Source organism: Eptatretus burgeri, chromosome 11 (assembly GCF_056783735.1).
Source record: "Eptatretus burgeri isolate ZD-2024b chromosome 11, Ebu_testis_v1, whole genome shotgun sequence".
In the NCBI taxonomy this organism is placed as follows: Eukaryota; Metazoa; Chordata; class Myxini; order Myxiniformes; family Myxinidae; genus Eptatretus; species Eptatretus burgeri.
In genome coordinates, this window is record NC_140971.1 from 8,190,153 (window position 1) to 8,201,803 (window position 11,651).

The 11,651-nt window shown below is 45.0% G+C and overlaps 1 protein-coding gene across 3 annotated transcripts in view; it reads right to left on the reverse strand.

Moving 5' to 3' along the window:
* LOC147016442 (sodium/potassium-transporting ATPase subunit beta-1-like) overlaps positions 1 to 10,007 on the reverse strand; it is a 36,272-nt gene extending 26,265 nt beyond the window's left edge. The window contains exons 1-2 of one of the 3 annotated variants that reach the window (XM_085845104.1): positions 9,869 to 10,003; positions 1,027 to 1,117 (exon numbers count right to left, since the gene is read on the reverse strand). The gene's annotated coding sequence lies outside the window, so the exon portion shown is untranslated. Of the gene's footprint in view, positions 1 to 163; positions 385 to 1,026; positions 1,118 to 9,868 lie in introns of those variants that run through there. The other 2 variants (XM_085845106.1, XM_085845105.1) reach the window with 2 other exon arrangements.
* Between the last annotated feature and the right edge of the window lie 1,644 nt (positions 10,008 to 11,651).

An 11,651-nucleotide genomic window follows, 5' to 3' on the forward strand; every position in this document is an offset into this window, starting at 1 on the left:
TTATAACCAGACAACACGTACAATGCCAGACACACGGACATAACGGAAAGACAAAGACGTGGAGAAGCACGGTGCTGTTAGAAAGGGAAACGCCAGATTGAATCTCTTGCCGTCCGACCTCGAGTTGATGAAAGGTGGACACAGCCGGACAAAGCGATCTCACCTCTGTCTGCCGTTGATCGAAAGGGAAGAGAAAGCGCACGAGGCTTTTATAGAGAGCTCGAGGGGAGGAGGGGAGAGGTGTTGGTGGGGAGCGGGGGAGCACAACGACAGCCAACGTTGGTTTTACAATTCCAACCTCAATGTACATCACTCCTTGGACAAAGCGGGTTGTAGACCAGTGCAAAGGCACCTCGACTATGTAGATTGTGTCTTGCGAGTGAGTCAGTCGCGTTTGCTTTAGCAAATAAATATTTCATTGTCCGTCCTGTTGCCGCCCATATTTGTGTCTATCAACCAACCCCTCTCAATGTCTGACTCTGGGAGGGACAGGAGGGAAGGAATGGAAGACCGCAAGGTGATGGAAAGGTGAATGCAGTAAAAAGTCCATTTTCATTCTCCATTTCGATCCTTGCATGTCCCTCCCACATCTCTCCTTGCAATCACCTTCACAGTTCCTCGCCCTTCACTCCCCGTTATCTCAAATTCCTTTCCATCCTCAAGCACCACCATATTCCACTCGATGCTATTGTCGGCTTTGCAGTCATCACGCATTCCACATCACTGAATGTCAAGCTCTTTCGTTGGTGGGGTCTCGAAGATTCTGAGCGATCTTGCTCCATTGAAAACTATACATCGTTATTGCTACATTTACATTCACGTGACTACTGACAAATAAACCAACAGGCACACCTGCCAATTCTCTCATCGAGAGCCGTTATTCTTAAGGTGCGTACGACGTCAAGGAATCCCCCAAATGACGTCAGTAGTAGCTGAGTGACGTCAGAGCCACATTTCCCCTTGGCTAGCTTTTACAGATGCTTCACTTCACCTCTTAATCCCAAGGCTTTTATACAGTGTGCTCACCAGGTCAGTACACACTTTATGCAGTCACTTATGAGGACAGGATGAGGCAGGAGTGCAACCAGAATATTTTTTCAGAGAGGCCTCAGATTACCTGCAAAGTAGTGGAGGGACAGAAATCAAGGAATTGGGGAGAGTGCAATTACTGATCATGTTCTCAATATTCTCATAATAACATATATATGTTAAGCCCTGGAACACACACACCTATGAAAACGAATCCCATCCATGACTAAGGGTGGGGGAGGATGTTGGGGTTGACCCCATTAGTGCCCCCCCCCTTCATTGCAGCAATGGGTGAGGCTCTGTAAATCCATTCACAACTAAGGGTTTTCTCCATCACACAATAGGCTTATTTCGACTTGGGTAAACCATCACGAAGATCGATCCCTTAAAGGTGTGGTGAAACTTCACCTGGGAGTACCCCACAGCTATGTTGGGCCAGATTGCTTCAAGTCCTTCTTTGAGGTCAATAATGACTGTTTTTTTGTTGTCGTTTTTGCAGACAACCTGAACCTGGGTACCCCCTCTGACACATTTGCAAAATTTGGAGGAGATTGGTCCAGGGGTGTGGAATGCAGAGAGACAATAAAAATAAAAATCAAAGAAAATGCCTCACACAGACATCTTGCTCTTCCAAACAGTACAGATAACTGACTTCCAGACATCATAAACATCATCTTACTATTTGCAATTGGTCACCAGCTTTGACACCGATACAATTTTTTATTATGGACCCTGGGCATCAAAAAAGCTAAAGTTTCAAATGGAACACCTCACCACCATTTGAGAGCATTTAAATTACATCATGTGGCAATAAATGTAAATTGTTGCTCCCATCTTGCCAGCTCAATAACAGGAGACTCCATTTGCATTTTTTTGCCACCTCCATCCCTACCCCATTTATAATCCCATGTGGGCATGGGCAACTTGCTAGTCCTAATTAAACAGAGTAAATTATTTTTACAACAAGCAGAAAAGCCTTTCAAAATGGCATGCGACCTTTCTGTATATTCACACGAATCGGCCTTGAAAACCTGGGCTAAAACCAAAATTACATTTAAATTAAATATAAAAATAAAAATAAAACTTCCATTCATTGTACAAATTGAGCATCCTGTTATTGGGGCAGTGTATAGGTAACAGACCACTGCTGCAAATAAAAATAGCCTGGGTTACATACATGCAGAAAAAAAAACAAACATGCATAATACATCATGGTTATATTGCCCAGATAATTATAATTGCACTGGGCCATGTGCTGACAACAGAGGCCTGAGGCCTTCACAAAATGGCGGACATAAGATTTTTGATTCCCCCCCCCCCTAATATTACAATTGTGGATAGAGTCGAGCCAGCTGTCCAACCAATGGGGAAAAGGCAATTCATCAACACAGTCCAAAAACGAACCAACAAATAGTGTTCCAGTTTTCACGAGTCCCAAAGAGATCCTCAGTTAATGCTCGGTATATCCATTGTACTGTATACGGTTTTGTTTAACCGTCTAACGTCGGTGTTGATATGTCTGCATTGAGATAGTGTTAGAAATCCCATTGGTGTCATTTTCCTCTTAAAGCATTACATGCTCCTCAAACGTCCCAAAAACACTTCAAACACATTTCATGAATGCCCGAGACCTATTTCGTGGTGGTTGGGGGGGGGGGGTGACTATAAAAATGCAGGACGGAGAACCGAGGAGTCGAAGGGGTGGTTTCTTTTGAGAGAGGGGGAGACAGACTCAGATTCAGAGTTCGAGAGGGTTTCCAGACTCCAATAGGCCGCTCGCTTCTTCGCATGCCCATGACGATCCCTTGCATCCTCTGTCCTTCCTTTCACTTTGCTCGTTCTCCTTTTGGCCTTTGGAGTGAGTCAGTGGCCACTTTCTCTTGCGGCACAACTCAGACACGAAGTATTTATTTTTAATCACCACTCACCATCTTCGCTTCACTATTTGTTCTTCATTCGTTCCTGAATCTTCTGTCCTTTTGCACATTCACACGTCCATGTCCACTAGCCCCTCAAACTCATCGACAATCACGTGGGTGTCCCGCCAAGACACATATTTAAAAACATGCTGCGAGTGAAGTCACTGGCCCGTGGGGAAATGCCAGAGGCACGGCTGTTTAAGAAGTGGGAGTAGAGGGTTCCGGTTTCAGTCAGGATGTGGGAGCCAGAAACAAGCAACACCGACTGTTGAGAGGTGTCTAGGGGTCCGTGCTGTGTCCCCATCTCATCTTACCAATCACCTTCCACATCAGATGCATGATGCCGGCATACTGTAGAATGCAAAGTCATTATTAAGGTTCCAAAGACAGGTATGTCACTTTGGGGATAATTTGGAAATGTATATGGGTGCAGTGAATCATTGTTGTAAATACTTGCATTTTGATTAGTTCCAAAAAATCATTTCCTCAAGAAACTGTGTCCTGACAGCAGCACAAGACTACTGAGGTGTTTGACCAGCACCAATTGGTCATCCAGGTTAGAACTCAGATGCAGTTATGCAATGTTAGTTCCGCTCGGCTGAATAAAGGTATGTTGCGTGACCGCCAGCATGGTACCCACTCTCGCTTTTACAAATGGTAACACTACTCTGGTCAAAGGATTACCCCAATAACCTAAGAGTTATCCTGAGACGACAACCATCACACTTTCAGAAGCACAGATTTGGAAAGCTACGACCACCAACACAATCTGTATTACGATATTGGACAGCTCGTCAAAATATTGAAACAGGTAGCGACAGCTCGACAGAGGTGTCCTGGCAAATATATATATATATGGAAACATTATCTCATCCACGAATGGTGGAGCGTGTCCGCCGAGCACAAATCAAACCAGAAATAGCAATCAGAGATTGCAGACCCTTACCAGGACTTGTTTTGTGTGGTTTATGGTACTTATTTTAGAGATTAATTAATGGCAGAGCCAAGCTGTTCAGGGAGTTGAGGAATAAAACTGTATGCATCCGAAGTCCAAAGTGAAGGTCCGCTGGGCTGGTTTCTTTGAGCGACTGTACCAGGTTGATCCACCAGCTGTTGAGTTGGATGTCAGGGGTGTTACTATCCCCATTGCTTACCCTCCAATCAACTGTGATCAACCTTCATTTGTAGAAGCACAGGCTGTGGTGAACTGGTTGAAATGGGTAAAGGTCCTGGAATCTGTGGCATCCATGCTGAACTTCTCAAAGCTGGTGGAAATGCTGTACTTGTGTCGTTGCATGCAGTTCTGTGCTCTGCCTGGAACACAGGCATCATCCCAACTAACTGGAAGAAGGGCCCTTGTTGTCCCAGGGAAGGGTAATCACCAGGACTGCAACAACTACTGAGGGGTGATGCTGCTCTCAGTGCCAGGCAAGGTCTTTGCTCGGATAATTATTGATAGGGTTCACCATCTGCTTGAGCACCAGTGTCCAGAGCAGTCAGGCTTTAAACCAAAGAGATCAATGATTGACCATATCCTTTCTCTTCGGGTCCTCACCGAACGCAGACGAGAGTTCCGGCAGGAGCTGCTTGCAGTCTATGTTGACATTTGCAAGGCGTTAGATTCAGTGAATTGGGATGTCCTCTAGAGGATTCTTGGTCTTTGTGGGGGTGCCACAAAAACTAATCAATCTGATATTTGAACTATGCTCTGGTACCGAGAGCGCTGTGAGATGGAGTTTATCAGGGAGTGTGTATTGGCACCCACACTTTTCAACGCTTGTATGGACTGGATTCTGGGGAGGATGTCAGAGAGATCAAGCTGTGGTGCGTCATTTGGGAATGTCAAGATCTCTGACCTTGATTTCGCAGATGATGCAGTCATCTTTGCGGAGACTCTAGATATCCTTTTGGGGGCCCTCGAGGTGCTGAATGAGGAGTCGAAGCTGCTGGGATTACGCGTTTCCTGGGTCAAAACTAAGATCCAGCCTTTCAATGACATCTTGGATGTGGCTATGTTGTTTGTACCCGTTTGCGGTGAGGATGTTGAGGTCACGGAGAGATTTACTTACTTTGGCAGTGATATTCATGTCCCTGCTGGCTGAGCCAGAGATCAATAGACATCTGGGTTAGGCCTGGGGAGTCATGGATTCATTGGATCATGGAGTGTGGAGCTGTGCAGAACAACAAAAGTCTGAGTCTTGAGGTCCTTGGTGCTTCCAGTCTTACTCAACAGATGAGACTTGGACTCTAATCAGGGATCTGAGACAGACTCAATTCCTTTGGTACCAGGTCTCAGAGAATCCTTGGCAATCGCTGGTCACTGTGTCCAACGAGTGATTGCTGTGAGAGACTGAGATTTGTTACCTGCATTGTCTGCGAGTGTCAGCTGTAGTTGAAGTTGCAAGGACATGCGGCTCATTTTCCTGATTCTGATCCTGCTCACCAGATTCTCTCAGCAAGGGAACCTTGTGAGTGGAGGAGGCTGTGGAAACAGCTTGCTAATCTTGATTCACAGATGGCACTCGTTTTCATCCTTGGCTTGCTTAACCGTCAGTGTAGAGGGGGGTCTGGTGGTTTGATATTTTTGCTTGTGAGGGGGAGTTTTTCCACTTGTTTTATTAAAACTTCACTGTGCCAGCAGGTGTGGTGAATGAATCACACCCACGCCGATCTGCCATAAAATGCTCGACTCCAAGTAGAGTAGACAAATTGCCTGGTGATCGTCTTGCATGGTCTCCGCAACTGTGAATACATTGCATCAACGAAGCAGTTCGATTTTCTCAGACAAGACCAATGGGCTGACCATGTTCCTCGAGGTTGCTGCAGGTTGATCAGCATCTCAAGGAGATGGGGATGGGCCAGGCATCTGCCTGGAGGATGGCCAGATGGAGGCCCCTGGAGTACCGGCAGAAAGTGGATGCAGTGACACGCTGCTCTGGCGCATGCTTCCATACCCGACCTGATTTTATAGACGCTCATTATAATTGTACATGCTTTTGAGACACACCATTTATTTATTTAAAAAAAAAATAATAATAAAAAAAAAGCAACATGTAAAAAAATTGTGGTCCACATTCACACATTATGTGCGGACAAACAAAGTCAGATAAATGGACCCAAGTGCAATACCCTCTCTCCTCTAGCAAAGGTAACAATGATGGTCCAGTCGGCTCGGTTCAAATTCACGACGAGCTATCCTTCGACTCGTCTTCCATCAGCACAAACTTCTTTCCGAACAACCACCGGCTAAATCAGTCCCTTGATCGGAAGCCATGAGATCCCCTTGGTGAGAACCTGGTCGATAGTTCGTGATGGTCAAGGTGGTCAGGGTACACAGTGTATGATTTGAGAGGTTTTCTACCTGCCCTCCGTTAACTATTCTAAGGATTATACTACAGACAGATTGTCCATCTCATGCTTGATACACGGTTCACTCAATTTCCACCGATAGGTAAATAGTGTTGTGTGTGTGCTCTGGTTCTGCCCACACACAAAACAGTATGAACAGGTGCAAAAATTTCTCTGATTGAATATTTAAAAAAAAAATTAAAAACGAGGGGGGATGGGGGAGGAAGGGGGTCAGGTTCAAGCAGTTATATAATGGTTACCACTTCCTTAGTGTCAAACAGGCCATTGTGCAATCCGTTATGTTCACGGGGTGTATTGCAATGGTTTTGTAGTGTTCGCTGTGGTTCTCAAGATGGGTTATTTCCTTTTCTTCTAGTTTTGTTTTGATCCTTCCGCTGCGGAACATTCCTTCCTGTTCTGCCTTGTATTCCCGCTTTGTGACCTCACGCAGTGTCATGCAAAAATAAAAGATAAAAAAGTGGATTTTTTGGGTGGGGAAAGCTTAAAAAAAAAAAAGTTTAAAAAAAAAGTGGTGAAGAAGAAAAGAAAGAGTGGGTGCGGCGGGGGAAAAAGGAGGGAACGAACCCAGGACGTACAGTCTGGCTTGTGATGAGAAACTTAGCCAGAAAGACCTCTGAGGATTTGAGTGATCCCTCTGAGGGCTGCCTGTTGGAGGCACTGTCTGTGTTGAAGGCACTGGCAGAGGAGAGCCTCACTGGTGCACGTTGATCGGAGAGGGAGCAAAAGCGTTTCCTCCTCCCGAGTGTCACCTGAACTGACTTGAAGCAACATGTGGCTTCAGGGTGTTGCAAGAATTGCTCCGGTTCGTATGTTGGCAAAGTTTGAGAACACACCCAGAGAGAGGGAAGGGTGGTGGTGAGGTATCATCCTGGTAGCCTGTGGTTGGGGTGAGGCCGCTGCAACGTCAACTCAAACAGGCCTGAATTCTTCCCCCCCCCCCAACCATACTGTCTCCTTTACACATTATTGTCTTTATATCTTGGCAAATATTCCTTTATTTTGCCCCTCCCCCACCTTTCTCCTTTACATCTTGGCAAATATTCCTTTATTTTGCCCCTCCCCCACCTTTCTCCTATATATCTTGGCAAATATTCCTTTAATATTCTGTTCCCCCCCACCTTTCTTCTTTCCATCTTGGCAAATATTCCTTTAATATTCTGTTCCCCCCACCTTTCTTCTTTACACCTTGGCAAATATTCCTTTATTTTGCCCCTCCCCCACCTTTATATCTTGGAAAATATATTTGTTGTTCTGTTCCCCCCACCTTTCTCCTTTGCACATTATTTTCTTTATATCTTGGCAAATATTCCTATATTTTGCCCCCACCCCACCTTTCTCCTATACAAATCTTGTTAAATATTCCAATATTTTGCCCCTCCCCCACCTTTCTCCTATACATATCTTGGCAAATATTCCTTTATTCTGCCCCTCCCCCACCTTTCTCCTATACATATTGGCAAATATTCCTTTATTTTGCCCCTCCCCCACATTTCTCCTATACACATCTTGGCAAATATTCCTTTATTCTGCCCCTCCCCCACCTTTCTCCTATACATATCTTGGTAAATATTCCTTTATTTTGCCCCTCCCCCACCTTTCTCCTATATATCTTGGCAAATATTTTTATTTTGCTCCCCCCCCCCCCCACTCGGATTAACTCGGGATATCTGGTGGGCCATTGAATCGTCTTGTCCATATTATCTTGGCACCTGTCTGTCCTTTAATTTATTGTCATCACTAGATGTATATTTCATTACATTCTTTTTTTAACAACATGATTTATCCATTGCTTGATGGAATACCCCGTGTTCCTTTATCCCGAGTTGAACATTTGCATCGATGCCATCGTTTTGAATTGGTATTGTATTACTGGATTTGCACACGATACTGTGTGTCGAGGGTGGTGTGTGAATCGGCATCAGTATTCGGATGTCAACTTGTGCTCGGTCACATCTGACTGCTAATCCGGCACGACCGCACACGGGGTACGTGTTGGTCTTCTGAGCACGTCAATCAGGACCTGCGGAACAATAGGCAGGACCCAGAGCCATCAACCCACGGGCTCGGTGGAAACACGTCCTCCCAATTACAGGAACTATAATCGAGACACGATCCACTCCTCGCGTTATAATTAGACCATTATAAAGATCACCAGCGTTTTAACTCCTCCGGCTATGTTCGACATCTGGTGAAATCCGAAACCCTTGATCGGTCCTGGAAACAACAGCGTCTCGAAATACCCGCGGCATGACGTCACAGTCGTACACGCTCATCCCGTTTTGCGAGCCGCTCCGGAGTGACGTCACAATGAATTGACCACCTGCGCCCGTTTCCATTGATGGCCCTGCGAGTGAATCGACAAGTCATTTTTGTTGGTTACCATGGAAACCGGTAAGAACGGCACAAGATAGCTTACATATACATTATATACGATTGTCACGTCGCCTGCGCTGTGACGTAGGCGCTCGCCGGCAGGTTTACGAAAATAAAATAAAAATTCCACAATACTCGTGTTAAAAGGATGCCATTTACAGTTGGACACGTTCAATACAGTAAATGTGAAAATGACGTCACACGTCGGTAACAGATCTCCTTACACACCGAAAAAAGGCCCATTTCATTCACGCGGTCACCATAGCAACAGAAAACGTCCAAATCGGGGTGCGTTCCATGAGCAATCAGCTTGCAGAGTGCTCGCCAAGTGGCTTAAGCACTCCATTCAAATGGTTCATCAGGAGCAACATCGTGCGTTTTAAACCATATTTAAATTAAATAATATTTTTAAAAAAAAAAAATTTTTAAAACCTTGTCGGGGTGGTTTTAGAGAAGGGGGGAGGGGAGAAGGTGGGGGGTATTAATAACCGTTATCCTCCCCTCGAAAGGAAAAGTAAGACCGGCTCATATGGATTCGGCTTTCACGAGCCAATAACAAACGTATAATAAATAAATATGAGTCTCACAAGGGCCACAGGGTGAAAAGGTCAAACTCGTGTTAAATAAAATTTATACGATACGCATACACCGCCTAACCAGGAGTCATGACAACGCTCGATCACGTGTGACCCGGACTCGTGTGCACGTGGTACATCGACACAGGGTAAGTCGATCGAGGAGCGGAGAACCTGTCCTTACGGACGGGACAAGTCCTCTGGAATAAACAGCATTTTCGGATGACCCGTAATACCCCCTCCCCCTGGGAGCGACTGTATTTACATCGGGGGAATTGGGGTGTCCCCCCCCCCCACGCACCTGGAACCCTCCACCCGCTGCTGTCCCCCACCCCAAATGTGTTTGTTTTTTTTATATTATTTATTTATTTTTTAACCGCCCAAAACCTTCCTGCGCACAACCAGAGTACAACCACCACCTGAGAAATCATTCCGTTCAACGAACGGTTCAGGATTGCATTGGATAAAAATAATAATAATAATAATAATCAAATAAACAAAATACACATTTCTTCAATCGGCAAAGCGAGGGCCAAACAATAGATTTTTATCCCGGAACAATGAAACACCATCGATTCCCACGTCATCCCGGTCCCGATGTACCTTGTGAGCAGGGAGGGTCCTTTGGAGGGTCCTTTGGATGTTCGTCCGAAACGTTCACACAATCAAAACGTCATGAGATGTTCTCCTGTCGGTGGGCGGAGCTTAGCGGTGGGCGTGCGGCGCTGCGCTTTTATCTCCCTCCTCCTTATGAATATTCATGAGCGATTGAGAAATGGGGCGGGGCTTCGATCGCAAAACAAGTTCAAGTAAATAATAAACAACACGTACCAGAGTTACCCGGGACACTTGGGATAACTCGTAGTATATATGGGATAACTAGTAATATAATCCGTGGGGTATTTGGGATAACTCAGTATATATGGGATATTTGGGATAACTAGTAGTATATATGGTATATTTGGGATAACTAGTAGTATATATGGGATATTTGGGATAACTCGTAGTATATATGGGACATTTGGGATAACTAGTATATATGGTATATTTGGGATAACTAGTTGTATATATATGGGATAACTAGTATATATATATATGGGATAACTAGTATATATGGTATATTTGGGATAACTAGTAGTATATATGGGATATTTGGGATAACTCGTAGTATATATGGGACATTTGGGATAACTAGTGGTATATATGGCACATTTGGGATAACTAGTAGTATATATGGGATAACTAGTAGTATATATGGGATGTTTGGGATAACTAGTGGTATATATGGCACATTTGGGATAACGAGTAATGCTGATTAAACTGAAATACGTACACTGTGTCAATACCCCTCTTACCTGCGGCAGAAGTCAATGGTTAAACCACTTTCACGATTATACCTGTACTGGCGGATATCGCAATGAAGTCGTCTCGTCCCTCTCCTGGGAGAAGGGGTTTTACCTTTCGTGCTCATCACCTGAACCTAGGTACCCCGAGCAGGTGTGCAAAATTTGGAGGAGATCAATCGGCCAAGAAACCGTTTTCGATTCTCCAGGTGAGTCACAAAAAGGTATCCGGATTTAATTGTTTATTAAACATGATATTTTTCATGCGAGACCATATATCATTAACATTTACATGATACATCACTAGGAACTGGTAAAGTTTTGTTTAACTATAACTATAAGTGAAACGAATGTCCGAAATGTCCTCTAAATTGTGCACACTGATGGATGTGTATGGGAGAGTGTGTCGGGCTGGCAGGATGGACTCGAGGTTCGCACACTCGGCTCGAAGCTATCCAGCCGAGGTTAGAATCTCGACGCAGCTATAAACCTCCATCCCGGTGTTTCCCATGCGCGGTGATCCATCAATGTGTGTGCCGTCCCTCGGATGGACGTTAAACTGGGCGTCCCGTCTGCCGACATCGGTTCATGGACATTAAAGAGGCCACGGTGTCCTTCGCTAAGAGTAGGCGAGCTATCGCCGGCACCCTTAAAAATGACTAATTCCTGCCTGAAGCTTTATCGAACGTCAGGACTGGCCAGCCGGTTCGTCAAAGACTTGGGCCAAGCTTCCCCAAACCAACCCCAAAAGAACGTGGGAATAATTACGGTCGTTAAAGAAGAAGAAGAGTTTGTAATTGGAGACTGAAGTGTGAGTCACGTGACGTGAGCATCTTCGAGTTCAGGAACGTTCGTCATGGGGTTAAAAGTCTGAAAACATTTTTCCCTCCACAATCCACACGGAAAAAGTCGAAAGGTGAAAGGTCAGGAGATCTTTCAGGCCAAGAAAATGTCGATCGGTGGGAAATTAATGTTCCAGGAAAATGATTATTGAGCCACTGCGTTTGTGGAACAAGAGAGCCATTGTGTTTGTGGACATGAGA